The following is a 14,455-nucleotide window of genomic DNA, read 5'->3' on the forward strand; positions in this document are numbered from 1 at the left end:
GCGAAGTCCCTATTGTTTTTGTAGAAATTATTATTATTATTATTTTTCCGATTGTTCGATCGCATTTTTGACCCCCGAAACATGCACAAAAACTCACCAAACTTGGCAGTCTCATCGGGCATGGCGAAAAATTTGATATTTTAATGTCTAATATGAACAAGAAGTGAGTTATGAATTTTTGAAAGTCCGACTTTTGCCCTTTTTTGCATGTTTACAGGGGTCATTCTTTTGCACCCTGATCCTAAAGGCTTCATCTGATTGCCTTAAAATTCTGTCTGTAGCTTCTGAAGACCTGGGACAAACACTGGGGCTAATATTTTTTGTTTCCGAAATACTATATGACGGGGGCGGGGCATCAAAGTTTTCACTTAAGATTTCCTTCGCCGCAATGGACAAAATGCTTAATAACTCTCCTGCACATGCTGCTAAAAATCCAAAACTTCACATGTACATAAAGAGTCTGTACCTGAAGACATCTATATGTTTATATTCAGTTATACACCTTGCGCCAATCAATATCATTTTTTACATTTTGACGTACTGCACGGTGCCCTTTTAACGAATCTGATTGAAAATTGGCTAGAAAAGACTCAAGACATTGATCTTACTCTATCCCTATTTTTGTGACTTTCCTTCGAAGGGCGTGGCTATTACGGTGCCGCAGAGTCTGATTATTCTCCGTGGCAACAAAAGTTCCTGCAAAATGATTCAGATGATCCATCTTCTCGAAATTTTTCACATTTGAGGATATTCAGGCCCTGAAGACGGCTGCCAACTTATTTTTGATCGCAGTGGTAGCGCCACCAACTGGTTAAAACAAATACAAATTATTTTCGTTGATTTTTTTCTCCGGGCAGGTTAACAAAATCTACCTTACATTTGCTCGGATGAGTGTTTAGGCCTTGAGGATGTCACAATACGAAAGTCTTTCGCCTTCTTCAGAGTGTCACATGATGGTGTCTTGTGGCCCGTCTTTATCAGCTGATGTTCCATGAGGGCGTGACTTACCTGTCACAAGAATGAAGGCAAGTCACGCCCCCCGCTGTCCGTTCACTCCGCCAAAATGCTGCTCCAGGTGGTAGAGAGGATGAAGGCTCCCTTGTCTCTGTTCATGGTTTTTATGCCTCGCTTGCAGATCTCAATGGCCTCTCTGATCCAGCGCTGTTGTTTATTCTCTTCGGTGCGGATGACCCTGCCCTTCTCCCGGTCCATGATGTGGTTTTCCCTTTTGCAGCGGTCAGTGATTGCTGATTTGTAATGTTCATGTTGTGCTTGTTCTTTTACTGCTCTGATTTTTTAATTTTTTTGACAGGTAAGTCACACCCTCATGGAACATCAGCTGATAAAGACGGGTCTCAAGACACCATCATGAGACACTCTGAAGAAGGCAAAAGACTCGCCGAAACATGTCAGGTAAAAAATTAACCTAAAACATAATTGTCTGCTTTTAATGAATCAGTCAAATATCAATAATAAGAAGACAAAATGAACCTAATACAAATAAATGAATGCTTAATAACTCCCCTGCACATGCTCCTAAAAATCCAAACCTTCACCTGTAAATAAAACGTCCCGACCTGAAGACATCTTAATGTTATTATTTTGTTATACACACAGTGCCGCCAAGTGGAATAAAAAAAATTTTTTTATTTTAATTTTCACGCACTGCACGGTGCCCTTTTGACGAATCCGACTAAAAATTAGTCAGAAAAGACTCTAGACAATGATCTTACTCTCTGCCGAATTTTGTGACGTTTTGGCAAAAGGCGTGGCTATTACGGTGCTGAAAAGTCCGATTGTACTCTGTGGCAACAAAAGCTCCAGCAACATGAGTCAGATGATCCTATCTTCTCGAAGTTGCACACATTTGAGGATACTTAAGCCCTGAAGACATCTACCAACTTATTTTTCATCGTAGTAGTAGCGCCACCAACTGCTAATAGCTAATACAAGTTATTTTCTTGGATGTTTTTCTCCGTGCAACTCAACAAGGTCGCCCTCATATATGCTCGGATGACTGTTTCGGGCCATGAGGACGTCATAATACGAAATTTGTCCTTTTTCATGAAAAGTTGTGGGAGTGGCATTGCACTGTTCGGCAATAAAACAACGCTGATTATGAGGTTCTAAATATGAACAACAACTCGTGAAACTTTACACACACATCAGGCCGAGCAAATTTATCAATATTTTATACGTTAGTTGTGCAGCTTTTTTGAAATGGCTCACCATGGCCCTCGAGAAATGTTCAAAAAAGCAGCCCTGGTTGAGTGTTTCACCTCGCTTTTTGTAAATTTTATGGAGTACAGTGAACCCTCGGTTATCGCGGTTAATGGGGACCGAGACCATCCGCGAAAACTGAAAATCCGCGAAGTAGCGGCGCACCTTCAAAAATGCTTTAAAAAAATATACAATATATATAATAAATATATAAATATATATATATATATATATATATATATATATATATATATATATATACGGGGGGAGAGAGAGAGAGAGAGAGTGAAATTCATGTTATAACAAAAAAAACAAATTATTATTAAAACTTATTATTTTTTTATTCCCCAACCATTCTTTTTGTATTTATTTAATTACTCCGACTTTTACCTGCTGGTACGCCGTCCGGTGTGCCCTGTGAAATGAAAGGTGGCATTCTTTATTTATTTATTACATTTATTCATTCATAACTGACAGCCTCGCGCTCCGCTCGTGCCCGGGCAGAAGAGGTGCTCCAATTCGGCTTAACTGTGACACACGCCCGCCCTCCTCCCCCGGAGCTTCCATTCGGTTAAACTTAGGGGCCGCTTGGCACCGCCCGTGCCCGGGGAAGGTGCTCCTCTTCGGCTTACTGTGACGCGAGCATGCCCTCCTCCTCCGGAGCTTCCATTCGGTTAAACTTAGGGGCCGCCTGGAACCGCCCGTGCCCGGGGAAGGTGCTCCTCTTCGACTTACTGTGACGCGAGCATGCCCTCCTCCTCCGGAGCTTCCATTCGGTTAAACTCAGGGGCCGCTTGGAACCGCCCGTGCCCGGGGAAGGTGCTCCTCTACGGCTTAACTGCCACGCACGCCGGCCGGAGCTCTGGTACGGTCCGAACCGCGCGAAACGTCGCCACCGATCGTGTCCGGGGGAACGTGCTCTTCTTCGTCCACTCTCCTCTTCGCCCACGCTCTTCTTCGGCGCCCGCCGGCCGTCTAACCGCTCCAGCGCCCCGTCGTGCCGCTCGGCGAAACTACAATGCCCCCGAATATTTTTTAGACCCGCGAAGCACTGAACCCGCGAAAGGTGAACCTCGAAGTAGCGAGGGTTCACTGTATGTATAAGACCAAGACCTACAAAAAAGTCTCTTGGAGCAATGAGCTAGGTTTTACAGGAAGTCGGCCATTTTGAATTTACTTAAAAGGGGGCGGGTCTCCACAATGGACTTTGTGTAGAAATTATTATTGGGGCCCGAGCAGCGACTGCGGCGAGGTCCCTATTGTTTTTGTAGAAATTATTATTACTTTTATTATTATTATTATTATTATTATTATTAGGGCCTGAGCAGCGACCGCTGCGAAGTCCCTATTGTTTTTGTAGAAATTATTATTATTATTATTTTTCCGATTGTTCGATCGCATTTTTGACCCCCGAAACATGCACAAAAACTCACCAAACTTGGCAGTCTCATCGGGCATGGCGAAAAATTTGATATTTTTTAACGTCTAATATGAACAGGAAGTGAGTTATGAATTTTTGAAAGTCCGACTTTTGCCCTTTTTTGCATGTTTACAGGGGTCATTCTTTTGCACCTTGATCCTAAAGGCTTCATCTGATTGCCTTAAAGTTCTGTCTGGAGCATCTGAAGACCTGGCACAAACACTGGGGCTAAAATTTTTTGTTTCCGAAATACTATATGACGGGGGCGGGGCATCAAAGTTTTCACTTAAGATTTCCTTCGCCGCAATGGACAAAATGCTTAATAACTCTCCTGCACATGCTGCTAAAAATCCAAAACTTCTTATTCCATTCTTATTTATTCATCTAATTTATATATTTGTCTGTATTACAGTTGTATTGCACTGGAGAGGGGAGCCCTCTAATCTCGTTGCACACTTGTGTACAATGACAATAAAGGGATTTCTATTTCTATTCTATTCATGTACATAAAGAGTCTGTACCTGAAGACATCTATATGTTTATATTCAGTTATACACCTTGCGCCAATCAATATCATTTTTTACATTTTGACGTACTGCACGGTGCCCTTTTAACGAATCTGATTGAAAATTGGCTAGAAAAGACTCAAGACATTGATCTTACTCTATCCCTATTTTTGTGACTTTCCTTCGAAGGGCGTGGCTATTACGGTGCCGCAGAGTCTGATTATTCTCCGTGGCAACAAAAGTTCCTGCAAAATGATTCAGATGATCCATCTTCTCGAAATTTTTCACATTTGAGGATATTCAGGCCCTGAAGACGGCTGCCAACTTATTTTTGATCGCAGTGGTAGCGCCACCAACTGGTTAAAACAAATACAAATTATTTTCGTTGATTTTTTTCTCCGGGCAGGTTAACAAAATCTACCTTACATTTGCTCGGATGAGTGTTTAGGCCTTGAGGATGTCACAATACGAAAGTCTTTTGCCTTCTTCAGAGTGTCACATGATGGTGTCTTGTGGCCCGTCTTTATCAGCTGATGTTCCATGAGGGCGTGACTTACCTGTCACAAGAACGAAGGCAAGTCACGCCCCCGCTGTCCGTTCACTCCGCCAAAATGCTGCTCCAGGTGGTAGAGAGGATGAAGGCTCCCTTGTCTCTGTTCATGGTTTTTATGCCTCGCTTGCAGATCTCAATGGCCTCTCTGATCCAGCGCTGTTGTTTGTTCTCTTCGGTGCGGATGACCCTGCCCTTCTCCCGGTCCATGATGTGGTTTTCCCTTTTGCAGTGGTCAGTGATTGCTGATTTGTAATGTTCATGTTGTGCTTGTTCTTTTACTGCTCTGATTTTTCATTTTTTTGACAGGTAAGTCACACCCTCATGGAACATCAGCTGATAAAGACGGGTCTCAAGACACCATCATGCGACACTCTGAAGAAGGCGAAAGACTCGCCGAAACATGTCAGGTAAAAAATTAACCTAAAACATAATTGTCTGCTTTTAATGAATCAGTCAAATATCAATAATAAGAAGACAAAATGAACCTAATACAAATAAATGAATGCTTAATAACTCCCCTGCACATGCTCCTAAAAATCCAAACCTTCACCTGTAAATAAAACGTCCCGACCTGAAGACATCTTAATGCTATTATTTTGTTATACACACAGTGCCGCCAAGTGGAATCAAAAATTTGTTTTTATTTTAATTTTCACGTACTGCACGGTGCCCTTTTGACGAATCCGACTGAAAATTAGTCAGAAAAGACTCAAGACAATGATCTTACTCTCTGCCGAATTTTGTGACGTTTTGGCAAAAGGCGTGGCTATTAAGGTGCTGAAAAGTCCGATTGTACTTTGTGGCAACAAAAGCTCCGGCAACATGACTCAGATGATCCTATCTTCTCGAAGTTGTACACATTTGAGGATACTTCAGCCCTGAAGACATCTACCAACTTATTTTACATCGTAGTAGTAGCGCCACCAACTGGTAAAAGCTAATACAAGTTATTTTCTTGGATGTTTTTCTCCGTGCAACTCAACAAGGTCGCCCTCATATATGCTCGGATGACTGTTTCGGCCATGAGGATGTCACAATACGAAATTCGTGATTTTTCGTGAAAAGTTGTGGGAGTGGCATTGCACTGTTCGGCAATAAAACAAAGCTGATTATGAGGTTCTAAATATGAACGACAACTCGTAAAACTTTACACACACATCAGGCCGAGCAAATTTATCAATATTTTATAAGTTAGTTGTGCAGCTTTTTTGAAATGGCTCGCCATGGCCCTCGAGAAATGTTAAAAAAAAGCAGCTCTGGTTGAGTGTTTCACCTCGCTTTTTGTAAATTTTATGGAGTACAGTGAACCCTCGGTTATCGCGGTTAATGGGGACCGAGACCACCCGCGAAAACTGAAAATCCGCGAAGTAGCGGCGCACCTTCAAAAATGCTTAAAAAAAATATACAATATATATAATAAATATATAAATATATATATATATATATATATATATATATATAAATATATATACGGGGAGAGAGAGAGTGAAATTCATGTTATAACAAAAAAACCAAATTATTATTAAAACGTATTATTTTTTTATTCCCCAGCCATTCTTTTTGTATTTATTTAATTACTCCGACTTTTACCTGCTGGTACGCCGTCCGGTGTGCCCTGTGAAATGAAAGGTGGCATTCTTTATTTATTTATTCATTTATTCATTCATAACTGACAGCCTCGCGCTCCGCTCGTGCCCGGGCAGAAGAGGTGCTCCAATTTGGCTTAACTGTGACACACGCCCGTCCTCCTCCCCCGGAGCTTCCATTCGGTTAAACTTAGGGGCCGCTTGGCACCGCCCGTGCCCGGGGAAGGTGCTCCTCTTCGGCTTACTGTGACGCGAGCATGCCCTCCTCCTCCGGAGCTTCCATTCGGTTAAACTTAGGGGCCGCTTGGAACCGCCCGTGCCCGGGGAAGGTGCTCCTCTTCGGCTTACTGTGACGCGAGCATGCCCTCCTCCTCCGGAGCTTCCATTCGGTTAAACTTAGGGGCCGCTTGGAACCGCCCGTGCCCGGGGAAGGTGCTCCTCTTCGGCTTACTGTGACGCGAGCATGCCCTCCTCCTCCGGAGCTTCCATTCGGTTAAACTTAGGGGCCGCTTGGCACCGCCCGTGCCCGGGGAAGGTGCTCCTCTACGGCTTAACTGCCACGCACGCTGGCCGGAGCTCTGGTACGGTCCGAACCGCGCGAAACGTCGCCACCGATCGTGTCCGGGGGAACGTGCTCTTCTTCGTCCACTCTCCTCTTCGCCCACGCTCTTCTTCGGCGCACGCCGGCCGTCTAACCGCTCCAGCGCCCCGTCGTGCCGCTCGGCGAAACTACAATGCCCCCGAATATTTTTTAGACCCGCGAAGCACTGAACCCGCGAAAGGTGAACCGCGAAGTAGCGAGGGTTCACTGTATGTATAAGACCAAGACCTACAAAAAAGTCTCTTGGAGCAATGAGCTAGGTTTTACAGGAAGTCGGCCATTTTGAATTTACTTAAAAGGGGGCGGGTCACCACAATGGACTTTGTGTAGAAATTATTATTGGGGCCCGAGCAGCGACCGCGGCGAGGTCCCTATTGTTTTTGTAGAAAATATTATTACTTTTATTATAATTATTATTATTATTATTAGGGCCTGAGCAGCGACCGCTGCGAAGTCCCTATTGTTTTTGTAGAAATTATTATTATTATTATTTTTCCGATTGTTCGATCGCATTTTTGACCCCCGAAACATGCACAAAAACTCACCAAAGTTGGCAGTCTCATCGGGCATGGCGAAAAATTTGATATTTTAATGTCTAATATGAACAAGAAGTGAGTTATGAATTTTTGAAAGTCCGACTTTTGCCCTTTTTTGCATGTTTACAGGGGTCATTCTTTTGCACCCTGATCCTAAAGGCTTCATCTGATTGCCTTAAAATTCTGTCTGTAGCTTCTGAAGACCTGGGACAAACACTGGGGCTAATATTTTTTGTTTCCGAAATACTATATGACGGGGGCGGGGCATCAAAGTTTTCACTTAAGATTTCCTTCGCCGCAATGGACAAAATGCTTAATAACTCTCCTGCACATGCTGCTAAAAATCCAAAACTTCACATGTACATAAAGAGTCTGTACCTGAAGACATCTATATGTTTATATTCAGTTATACACCTTGCGCCAATCAATATCATTTTTTACATTTTGACGTACTGCACGGTGCCCTTTTAACGAATCTGATTGAAAATTGGCTAGAAAAGACTCAAGACATTGATCTTACTCTATCCCTATTTTTGTGACTTTCCTTCGAAGGGCGTGGCTATTACGGTGCCGCAGAGTCTGATTATTCTCCGTGGCAACAAAAGTTCCTGCAAAATGATTCAGATGATCCATCTTCTCGAAATTTTTCACATTTGAGGATATTCAGGCCCTGAAGACGGCTGCCAACTTATTTTTGATCGCAGTGGTAGCGCCACCAACTGGTTAAAACAAATACAAATTATTTTCGTTGATTTTTTTCTCCGGGCAGGTTAACAAAATCTACCTTACATTTGCTCGGATGAGTGTTTAGGCCTTGAGGATGTCACAATACGAAAGTCTTTCGCCTTCTTCAGAGTGTCACATGATGGTGTCTTGTGGCCCGTCTTTATCAGCTGATGTTCCATGAGGGCGTGACTTACCTGTCACAAGAATGAAGGCAAGTCACGCCCCCCGCTGTCCGTTCACTCCGCCAAAATGCTGCTCCAGGTGGTAGAGAGGATGAAGGCTCCCTTGTCTCTGTTCATGGTTTTTATGCCTCGCTTGCAGATCTCAATGGCCTCTCTGATCCAGCGCTGTTGTTTATTCTCTTCGGTGCGGATGACCTTGCCCTTCTCCCGGTCCATGATGTGGTTTTCCCTTTTGCAGCGGTCAGTGATTGCTGATTTGTAATGTTCATGTTGTGCTTGTTCTTTTACTGCTCTGATTTTTTAATTTTTTTGACAGGTAAGTCACACCCTCATGGAACATCAGCTGATAAAGACGGGTCTCAAGACACCATCATGCGACACTCTGAAGAAGGCAAAAGACTCGCCGAAACATGTCAGGTAAAAAATTAACCTAAAACATAATTGTCTGCTTTTAATGAATCAGTCAAATATCAATAATAAGAAGACAAAATGAACCTAATACAAATAAATGAATGCTTAATAACTCCCCTGCACATGCTCCTAAAAATCCAAACCTTCACCTGTAAATAAAACGTCCCGACCTGAAGACATCTTAATGTTATTATTTTGTTATACACACAGCGCCGCCAAGTGGAATCAAAAATTTGTTTTTATTTTAATTTTCACGTACTGCACGGTGCCCTTTTGACGAATCCGACTGAAAATTAGTCAGAAAAGACTCAAGACAATGATCTTACTCTCTGCCGAATTTTGTGACGTTTTGGCAAAAGGCGTGGCTATTACGGTGCTGAAAAGTCCGATTGTACTCTGTGGCAACAAAAGCTCCGGCAACATGACTCAGATGATCCTATCTTCTCGAAGTTGTACACATTTGAGGATACTTCAGCCCTGAAGACATCTACCGACTTATTTTTCATCGTAGTAGTAGCGCCACCAACTGGTAAAAGCTAATACAAGTTATTTTCTTGGATGTTTTTCTCCGTGCAACTCAACAAGGTCGCCCTCATATATGCTCGGATGACTGTTTCGGCCATGAGGATGTCACAATACGAAATTAGTCCTTTTTCGTGAAAAGTTGTGGGAGTGGCATTGCACTGTTCGGCAATAAAACAACGCTGATTATGAGGTTCTAAATATGAACGACAACTCGTGAAACTTTACACACACATCAGGCCGAGCAAATTTATCAATATTTTATACGTTAGTTGTGCAGCTTTTTTTAAATGGCTCGCCATGGCCCTTGAGAAATGTTCAAAAAAGCAGCCCTGATTGAGTGTTTCACCTCGCTTTTTGTAAATTTTATGGAGTACAGTGAACCCTCGGTTATCGCGGTTAATGGGGACCGAGACCACCCGCGAAAACTGAAAATCCGCGAAGTAGCGGCGCACCTTCAAAAATGCTTAAAAAAAATATACAATATATATAATAAATATATATATATATATATATATATATATATATATATATATATATATATATACGGGGAGAGAGAGAGTGAAATTCATGTTATAACAAAAAAACCAAATTATTATTAAAACGTATTATTTTTTTATTCCCCAGCCATTCTTTTTGTATTTATTTAATTACTCCGACTTTTACCTGCTGGTACGCCGTCTGGTGTGCCCTGTGAAATGAAAGGTGGCATTCTTTATTTATTTATTCATTTATTCATTCATCACTGACAGCCTCGCGCTCCGCTCGTGCCCGGGCGGAAGAGGTGCTCCAATTCGGCTTAACTGTGACACACGCCCGCCCTCCTCCCCCGGAACTTCCATTCGGTTAAACTTAGGGGCCGCTTGGCACCGCCCGTGCCCGGGGAAGGTGCTCCTCTTCGGCTTACTGTGACGCGAGAATGCCCTCCTCCTCCGGAGCTTCCATTCAGTTAAACTTAGGGGCCGCTTGGAACCGCCCGTGCCCGGGGAAGGTGCTCCTCTTCGGCTTACTGTGACGCGAGCATGCCCTCCTCCTCCGGAGCTTCCATTCGGTTAAACTTAGGGGCCGCTTGGAACCGCCCGTGCCCGGGGAAGGTGCTCCTCTTCGGCTTACTGTGACGCGAGCATGCCCTCCTCCTCCGGAGCTTCCATTCGGTTAAACTTAGGGGCCGCTTGGCACCGCCCGTGCCCGGGGAAGGTGCTCCTCTACGGCTTAACTGCCACGCACGCCGGCCGGAGCTCTGGTACGGTCCGAACCGCGCGAAACGTCGCCACCGATCGTGTCCGGGAGAACGTGCTCTTCTTCGTCCACTCTCCTCTTCGCCCACGCTCTTCTTCGGCGCACGCCGGCCGTCTAACCGCTCCAGCGCCCCGTCGTGCCGCTCGGCGAAACTACAATGCCCCCGAATATTTTTTAGACCCGCGAAGCACTGAACCCGCGAAAGGTGGACCGCGAAGTAGCGAGGGTTCACTGTATGTATAAGACCAAGACCTACAAAAAAGTCTCTTGGAGCAATGAGCTAGGTTTTACAGGAAGTCGGCCATTTTGAATTTACTTAAAAGGGGGCGGGTCACCACAATGGACTTTGTGTAGAAATTATTATTGGGGCCCGAGCAGCGACGGCGGCGAGGTCCCTATTGTTTTTGTAGAAATTATTATTAGGGCCTGAGCAGCGACCGCTCCGAGGTCCCCATTGTTTTTGTGGAAATTATTATTATTTTTATTATTATTATTATTAGGGCCCGAGCAGTGACCGCTGCGAGGTCCCTATTGTTTTTCTAGAAATTGTTATTAGGGCCCGAGCTGCGACGGCTGCGAGGTCCCTATTGTTTTTGTAGAAAATATTATTACTTTTATTATTATTAATATTATTATTATTATTATTTGGGCCTGAGCAGCGACCGCTGCGAAGTCCCTATTGTTTTTGTAGAAATTATTATTATTATTATTTTTCCGATTGTTCGATCGCATTTTTGACCCCCGAAACATGCACAAAAACTCACCAAACTTGGCAGTCTCATCGGGCATGGCGAAAAATTGGATATTTTAACGTCTAATATGAACAGGAAGTGAGTTATGAATTTTTGAAAGTCCGACTTTTGCCCTTTTTTGCATGTTTACAGGGGTCATTCTTTTGCACCCTGATCCTAAAGGCTTCATCTGATTGCCTTAAAATTCTGTCTGTAGCATCTGAAGACCTGGGACAAACACTGGGGCTAAAAGTTTTTGTTTCCGAAATACTATATGACGGGGGCGGGGCTTCAAAGTTTTCACTTAAGATTTCCTTCGCCGCAATGGACAAAATGCTTAATAACTCTCCTGCACATGCTGCTAAAAATCCAAAACTTCACATGTACATAAAAAGTCTGTACCTGAAGACATCTATATGTTTATATTCAGTTATACACCTTGCGCCAATCAATATCATTTTTTACATTTTGACGTACTGCACGGTGCCCTTTTAACGAATCTGATTGAAAATTGGCTAGAAAAGACTCAAGACATTGATCTTACTCTATCCCTATTTTTGTGACTTTCCTTCGAAGGGCGTGGCTATTACGGTGCCGCAGAGTCTGATTATTCTCCGTGGCAACAAAAGTTCCTGCAAAATGATTCAGATGATCCATCTTCTCGAAATTTTTCACATTTGAGGATATTCAGGCCCTGAAGACGGCTGCCAACTTATTTTTGATCGCAGTGGTAGCGCCACCAACTGGTTAAAACAAATACAAATTATTTTCGTTGATGTTTTCCTCCGGGCAGGTGAACAAAATCTACCTTATATTTGCTCGGATGAGTGTTTAGGCCTTGAGCATGTCACAATACGAAAGTCTTTCGCCTTCTTCAGAGTGTCACATGATGCTGTCTTGTGACCCGTCTTTATCAGCTGATGTTCCATGAGGGCGTGACTTACCTGTCACAAGAATGAAGGCAAGTCACGCCCCCCGCTGTCCGTTCACTCCGCCAAGATGCTGGTCCAGGTGGTAGAGAGGATGAAGGCTCCCTTGTCTCTGTTCATGGTTTTTATGCCTCGCTTGCAGATCTCAATGGCCTCTCTGATCCAGCGCTGTTGTTTGTTCTCTTCTGTGCGGATGACCCTGCCCTTCTCCCGGTCCATGATGTGGTTTTCCCTTTTGCAGTGGTCAGTGATTGCTGATTTGTAATGTTCATGTTGTGCTTGTTCTTTTACTGCTCTGATTTTTTTTCATTTTTTTGACAGGTAAGTCACACCCTCATGGAACATCAGCTCAAGACACCATCATGCGACACTCTGAAGAAGGCGAAAGACTCGCCGAAACATGTCAGGTAAAAAATTAACCTAAAACATAATTGTCTGCTTTTAATGAATCAGTCAAATATCAATAATAAGAAGACAAAATGAACCTAATACAAATAAATGAATGCTTAATAACTCCCCTGCACATGCTCCTAAAAATCCAAACCTTCACCTGTAAATAAAACGTCCCGACCTGAAGACATCGTAATGTTATTATTTTGTTATACACACAGTGCCGCCAAGTGGAATCAAAAATTTGTTTTTATTTTAATTTTCACGTACTGCACGGTGCCCTTTTGACGAATCCGACTGAAAATGAGTCAGAAAAGACTCAAGACAATGATCTTACTCTCTGCCGAATTTTGTGGCGTTTTGGCAAAAGGCGTGGCTATTAAGGTGCTGAAAAGTCCGATTGTACTCTGTGGCAACAAAAGCTCCGGCAACATGACTCAGATGATCTTATCTTCTCGAAGTTGTACACATTTGAGGATACTTCAGCCCTGAAGACATCTACCAACTTATTTTACATCGTAGTAGTAGCGCCACCAACTGGTAAAAGCTAATACAAGTTATTTTCTTGGATGTTTTTCTCCGTGCAACTCAACAAGGTCGCCCTCATATATGCTCGGATGACTGTTTCGGCCATGAGGATGTCACAATACGAAATTCGTCCTTTTTCGTGAAAAGTTGTGGGAGTGGCATTGCACTGTTCGGCAATAAAACAAAGCTGATTATGAGGTTCTAAATATGAACGACAACTCGTAAAACTTTACACACACATCAGGCCGAGCAAATTTATCAATATTTTATACGTTAGTTGTGCAGCTTTTTTGAAATGGCTCGCCATGGCCCTCGAGAAATGTTAAAAAAAGCAGCTCTGGTTGAGTGTTTCACCTCGCTTTTTGTAAATTTTATGGAGTACAGTGAACCCTCGGTTATCGCGGTTAATGGGGACCGAGACCACCCGCGAAAACTGAAAATCCGCGAAGTAGCGGCGCACCTTCAAAAATGCTTAAAAAAAATATACAATAAATATAATAAATATATATATATATATATATATATATATATATATATATATATATATATATACGGGGAGAGAGAGAGTGAAATTCATGTTATAACAAAAAAAACAAATTATTATTAAAACGTATTATTTTTTTATTCCCCAGCCATTCTTTTAGTATTTATTTAATTACTCCGACTTTTACCTGCTGGTACGCCGTCCGGTGTGCCCTGTGAAATGAAAGGTGGCATTCTTTATTTATTTATTCATTTATTCATTCATAACTGACAGCCTCGCGCTCCGCTCGTGCCCGGGCAGAAGAGGTGCTCCAATTTGGCTTAACTGTGACACACGCCCGCCCTCCTCCCCCGGAGCTTCCATTCGGTTAAACTTAGGGGCCGCTTGGCACCGCCCGTGCCCGGGGAAGGTGCTCCTCTTCGGCTTACTGTGACGCGAGCATGCCCTCCTCCTCCGGAGCTTCCATTCGGTTAAACTTAGGGGCCGCTTGGAACCGCCCGTGCCCGGGGAAGGTGCTCCTCTACAGCTTAACTGCCACGCACGCCGGCCGGAGCTCTGGTACGGTCCGAACCGCGCGAAACGTCGCCACCGATCGTGTCCGGGGGAACGTGCTCTTCTTCGTCCACTCTCCTCTTCGCCCACGCTCTTCTTCGGCGCACGGCGGCCGTCTAACCGCTCCAGCGCCCCGTCGTGCCGCTCGGCGAAACTACAATGCCCCCGAATATTTTTTAGACCCGCGAAGCACTGAACCCGCGAAAGGTGAACCGCGAAGTAGCGAGGGTTCACTGTATGTATAAGACCAAGACCTACAAAAAAGTCTCTTGGAGCAATGAGCTAGGTTTTACAGGAAGTCGGCCATTTTGAATTTACTTAAAAGGGGGCGGGTCACCA

Source organism: Idiotropiscis lumnitzeri, unplaced genomic scaffold (assembly GCF_059441095.1).
Source record: "Idiotropiscis lumnitzeri isolate Australia: NSW breed Sydney's pygmy pipehorse unplaced genomic scaffold, RoL_Ilum_1.0 HiC_scaffold_30, whole genome shotgun sequence".
NCBI classification, from domain to species: Eukaryota; Metazoa; Chordata; class Actinopteri; order Syngnathiformes; family Syngnathidae; genus Idiotropiscis; species Idiotropiscis lumnitzeri.